The sequence below is a fragment of the Leopardus geoffroyi genome, chromosome B3 (genome assembly GCF_018350155.1).
Source record: "Leopardus geoffroyi isolate Oge1 chromosome B3, O.geoffroyi_Oge1_pat1.0, whole genome shotgun sequence".
Taxonomy (NCBI): domain Eukaryota; kingdom Metazoa; phylum Chordata; class Mammalia; order Carnivora; family Felidae; genus Leopardus; species Leopardus geoffroyi.
Window position 1 is genome coordinate 670,575 of NC_059337.1, and position 6,085 is coordinate 676,659.

At 43.6% G+C, this 6,085-nt stretch overlaps 1 non-coding gene across 1 annotated transcript; it reads left to right on the forward strand.

Moving 5' to 3' along the window:
* Positions 1-73, forward strand: TRNAK-CUU. The gene has a single exon. It is a non-coding gene; the product is annotated as a tRNA-Lys (tRNA).
* Positions 74-6,085: the final 6,012 nt, after the last annotated feature.

The window sequence follows — 6,085 nt, forward strand, 5'->3', positions numbered from 1 at the left end:
GCCCGGCTAGCTCAGTCGGTAGAGCATGGGACTCTTAATCCCAGGGTCGTGGGTTCGAGCCCCACGTTGGGCGGCTGTGGTTTTGCTTTCCCAACGGGCCCGATCTTCCTTCCCCAACCCTGACCCCCAGCTCTGCCTTCACCCGTTTGACCGCCGACTCGGAGCTTACTGTTTTCATCTTCTGAGTGCACAGGTGAAGGTTACCTGATGCGGAGAGACACGGGTCCTGACGGCCCCCTGCGAAGGCCGGGGACTCGACTGCGAGGGCAGAGAAGACTCCGACAGTAATGAAACTGTGGCGTTCTGCCAATACGTTTGAGATGTGTGGGCCTTGATTAATATTTCATTAATTAGTATTTAATGGAATGCTGTGTGGTATTGATTAGTTTGGAGACCAGCTGTGACTCACGGGGTTTTTTATGCATATTAATTTCCTGTTCTTAAATCCCTTAGAGTGAATCAACTTGCTTTTTGCGTGTGGGAAGGGCTATGGGGCCGCTTCAGTGATCAGCTACTCGCTGTCAACACACCAGTTAGGACTGTTTTCACCTTTTCCCCCCTAAGTTAGCGATTCAAATAGAGTGTTTTTCCATCCCCCGTTTGGGAGTCTGAAAACGTATCTCAAAAGCGACAAAGACTTTTTTTTTTTTTTCCCCCTGCATAGGTTTCCCTAAAAGAACCCAATTTCTTAGAGGGCAAAACTTGGCCTTTACGTTGACAGCTGCAAATGTTTTCCTTAGGATTTAAATCCTGTCCATGGTTCGCAGCAATTCCCAAACATTCTCCACAGCTACCAGATGCTGTTATCAATTCAGGATACAATTTCAGACTTTGGAAGGAAGGCACAGAAAATTTCAGCATCAGAAATGAAGATCCCTAAATACCTCTATCATTACAGCACTTAAAAAAATCTCTAGGTGACGGGAGGTGATGTAGAATTTTTCAAAAGGCAAAAACCTTGTTGGAGAAAAGGCGAACTGGTGAATTGACAAGAAGTCAATGAAGTGGCACACATCTGTTGATTGATTGGTTGATTTTTAATTTTTAGTTCCGGTGTGGTTAGCATAGTGTTATGTCAGTATCAGGTGTTCAATACGGCGATTCAATAATTCTGTACACTACTCAGTGTTCATTATGCTAAGTGCACTCTTTTCCCCAGAAGTCTTCATCATGCATCTGTTTAAAAAATTTTTTTAATGTTTTATTTATTTTTGAGAGAGAAAGAGAAAGAGAGAGACACAGTGTGAGCAGGGGAGGGTCAAAGAGAGAGGGGAAGACACAGAACCCGAAGCAGGCTCCGGGCTCTGAGCAGTCGGCACAGAGCCCAATACAGGGGCTCAAACCCATGAACCGTGAGGTCACGACCTGAGCTGAAGTCAGTTGCTCAACCAACTAAGCCCCCCAGGCGCCCCCATCATGCATCCATTTGAAACCGAACATTGGTGTTACAGGGCGAATTGTGTTCCCATAACACGCATGTGTGGAGGCCCTGACCCTTGTACCCCAGAAGGTGGCCTTATCTGGAAATAGGGTTTTTGTAAATGTAATTGGTCAAAATGAGGATGTACTGGAGTCGAATGGGCTCTTACCCCAGCATAACGGGTGTCTTTATGAAAAGGGGGAATGTGGACACAGACGCACGCCCAGAAATGCACATTTGGACACAAGGGGGAAGGGCCGCGTGAAGACACTTGGCGAGCAGACCTGCGCTTTCTCCAGCCTGAGTGGCGCCAGCGTTGCTAGTAAACCACCAGAGCTACAGAGAGTGGAAAAGCAGGCTCCCCCTACCCGCCTCGGGAGGAACCAGCGCCTGGATCTCAGACCTCTGGGCTCCGGACTGTGAGACAGCAAATGTCTGTTGTTAAAGCCAGCCACTCTGCGGCACCTGTTATGGTAGCCCCAGGACACTAATGTAATCCGTGTTCTATTAGAAGGTGATTTTGATTAAAAAAAAAAAGATTTTTTATGCTTGGCATTAAGTAATTGCCGTCCGTTTCATTTTATTTCATCTGATCTCATTTCATTTCAAAAGTGTTGGGAAAAGCAATGGTTTGATTGGGTGTGGACCTACATTCAACTCTGGCGAGGGTGTTAGGGTCACAGCTTCTTGAGAACTAACATTTAAAAATGACCTCGATCTCAAGGGATATTTTCTTCTTGCTGGCCGGTGATTGATTATGTTGACTAATGATTTATTACTAGTTTTACTGAAAGGATGTATTCAAAGATATATCAAATCAAACACGCTTCACTCTCTCCTGGAACTCGTATTTGAAGCCTGTATTCAATTATTCTATGAATGATTCATTTTAAGAAAGCTTGCTAATTCTCTGTGGTTCAGTTTCCTTAACAAGTAAAGGACAAGAAAAAGAGATAACTCAATCAAATGAGATGCAAAGAAATGTGTGAACCATGTTGGGATCCTGATTTGAATCCATCAATTATAAAAACATGTATGACACCATCTGGAGAATCCGAACGTTGACTGGATACTTGAAGATATGAAGAAGTTATTTATTTACTTATTTATTTATAACTTTTATTTTAGAGACAGATGGAGTGCAAGTGGTGGAGGGGGGCAGACAGAGAGAATCCTAAGCAGGTTCCACACTGAGCACGGAGCCTGATGTGGGGCTCGATCCCAGGACTCCAGGATCATGACCTGAGCCAAAATCAAGAGTCAGATGCCTGACCAACTGAGCCATCCAGGTGCCCTGGAAGTTATTTTTTATTCATTCATTCATTCATTCATTCATTCATTCATTCATTTAAATGTTTTGTTATTTATTTTTGAGAGAGAGCAGGGGTAGGGGCAGAGAGAGAGAGAGAGAGGGAGGATCCCAAGAAGGCTTCATGCTGTCAGCACAGAGCTGGATGTGGGGCTCGAACTTACAAACCGTGAGATCATGACCTGAGCCAAAATCAAGAGTCAGATGTCTGACCCACCGAGCCCTCCAGGCGCCCCAGAACTTACTTATTTTTAGCTTAATAATGGTATTGTGTTTAAAGAGATAACTCATCTTGTAGAGACACATACTAACTTGTTTATGGTTGAGATAGATATGATACCTGGGATTCGTGTTGTGGACTTTGGTGGAGGGAGGAATGCTCGTACCACCACCGGAACAAGATGGGCCACGGCAATACCTGCAGGGGCCGAGTGGTGGCTACACCCTGGTTCATTGTGCTATCCCCTCTACTTTTGTACATGTTTTTAAATCTTCATACATTTAAATGCTATTTGATTATGCGAAAACAAACTTGACTTAACCTCCTTAGCCCAGTGATCAAATTGAACATCACTGATGAGACAGCTAGACATCACGTGTGTCTTGATGTGACACCGCTGAGAAGTGCACAGCATCGCCTCTAAGATATTCTTGTCCGAGACCCTCAACTTAGATGTGATCAAGGCTTTAGACCTAACTTCAAGCTTATCAAAAGCATAAGGAGAAGTGAGTTAAGGAACACCGTGAGCGAACAATCTGACAAATCCGGGATGCCAGACATTCAAAAAGGCTCGGGTTCTTCAGAAAGCAAATGTCATGAACACACGCTAATACCACTGATAATTCAGCATGTGTGTGGGTGGACCGTTTCGTGCCAAGGGCTCCCTCCCACCGTGCGGCAGGCTAGTGAGGTCAATGAGCTCTTTTCAGAGTGATTTTCAATGTATGAAACAAAACCACATAGGACGATAAAGGAAAACAATTATATTGAAATACAGTTATCGAAATATCCTAAAATATGCCATGGTAATGTACATGCTTCATTTCTAATCTAACACTCTAGCAGCAGGTCTGGTAAGTACAGTGATTTCAAAATAATGCTGGATGTAAATGATAACTTAGAGATATATACAAGAACTACAGTGCGACATGAAAACAGCCAGTTTATCTTGTGGCAAAGCCACGGGTGCGGTTACTGTAGCTTGTTTCCTTCATTTACAATGAAGGGGAATGCTAAATTTCATTCTGAATGTGATGAAAGTAAGGATGTAATTTTTTACCTATCCAAGTCCATGGACCCTTTGAATTATATCCCTAGATTCCTGTCTTGAGAACTTCTGGCCTAGATTTTAAAAAAGATGTTTTTTAAAAGTTTATTTTATTTACATTGAAAGAGAAAGTGCAAGCGGGGGAGGGGCAGAGAGAGAGAGAGAGGGAGAGAGAGAATCCCAAGCAGGCGCCGCGCTGTCAGCACAGAGCCCGACGTGGGGCTCAAAGTCATGAACCGTGAGACCACAACCTGAGCCAAATTCGACACTCTTGATTTCAGCTCAGGTCATGATTCCAGGGTGGTGGCATCGAGTCCTGTGTCGAGCCCCGAGTTGAGTGTGGAGCCTGCTTAAGATTCTCTCTCTTTCTGGGGCGCCTGGGTGGCTCAGTCGGTTAAGCATCCGACTTCGGCTCAGGTCATGATCTCACGGTCTGTGGGTTCGAGCCCCGTGTCGGGCTCTGTGCTGACAGCTCAGAGCCTGGAGCCTGTTTCAGATTCTGTGTCTCCCTCTCTCTCTGACCTTCCCCCATTCATGCTCTGTCTCTCTCTGTCTCAAAAATAAATAAACATTAAAAAAATTAAAAAAAAAAAAGATTCTCTCTCTTTCTCTCTCTCTCTCTCTCTCCCCCATTCATGGTTTCTCTCTCACTAAATAATAATAATAATTAATAATAATAATAATGATAATAATAAAATACAAATGCATTTTTAAAAAAGATTTATGTGCGCCTGGGTGTCTCAGTCATTAAGATCTGACTTCAGCTCAGGTGATGATCTCATGGTTCGTGAGTTCAAGCCCCACACTGGGCGAGCTTGAGTCCCACTTCTCTCTCTTTCTTTGCCCCTCGTGGGATTCTGTCTGTCTCTCTCTCTTGCTCTCTCTCTGTCCCTCACTTTCGCCCTCTCTCTCAAAAAAAAAAAAAAAATCCAAAAAAACAAGTAAATAAAAGACTTAAGAGATTTACCAACCAAACCCCAAATGTCATTTAATGTGTTCCGCTTTGAGAAACCAAGCCACAAGCATTCAAATATAAAAACATTTTAGGAACAAGTGAGGAAAGGTGAAGTGGGAACTACATGATTTTAGGGAATCATTGTTAATTGTGCTGTGTGTGATAATGGTATTGTGGCATGTAAGAGAATGCCTTTCTATTTTAGATGTACAGAATGAGGAAATCAGGCATGGTAGGTAACATATTGTTCCTTCCAGTTCTTTTTTCTTAATTTGTTTCATGTTTATTTATTTTTGACAGACACAGAGCATGAGTGGGGGAGGGGCAGAGAGAGAGGGAGATGCAGAATGGGAAGCAGGCTCTGGGCTCCCAGCTGTCAGCACAGAGCCCAATGTGAGATCATGACCTGAGCGGAAGTCAGATGCTCAACTGACTGAGCCATCCAGGCACCCCTTTCTAGTTCTTTATGTTTGAAAATTTCACAATATCTAAAAGAAAGTGACTTGTAACGATATTTTTATTAGGGTATACGGTAGGTAGGGTGAAATGCATCACTCCTAACTGCACAACGTGATGAATCTGTACATATGTAAACACCATGTAGCCACACCAAAGATACAGAGCACATCCGACATCCCCCAAAGTTCTCTCAAGCCCCCGTCCACTACCCTGATTGCTGGAAGAAATTCTGTTTGGTGTCTGGTTCCCTTTGCACAACCTGACTTCCCCCTATATTAAGACCAGGTTGCAGGGCTGATGATACCATGGTTGGCAAGGATGCGGGAAAGCAGGCTCAAATTGCTGGTTGAAATGTAAACTGATGAGGCTTCCGTAAGGCTGTTTTAAATGCCCACAGCCTTTGACTTAGTAATTCTACATCTCGGGTCTTAAAAAAAACAAAAGAAAAAGAAAAAGAAACAAAAAAATGTGTGCAGTGGTTTAGGTGGAAAGACATACGTGTTTTCCTGTTTGTTTTTACAGTGAAAAGTTGAAAGCAACCTAAATGTCCGGCAACAGAACCAAGGTCAGATAAACTAGGGTCTGTTTATACCGAGGTACCTCCTGAAATGGACAGATGTGACGGGAGTCATCTCTAGGCCATACCGTTAAGTTTAAAAAGAAGCCACAGAACA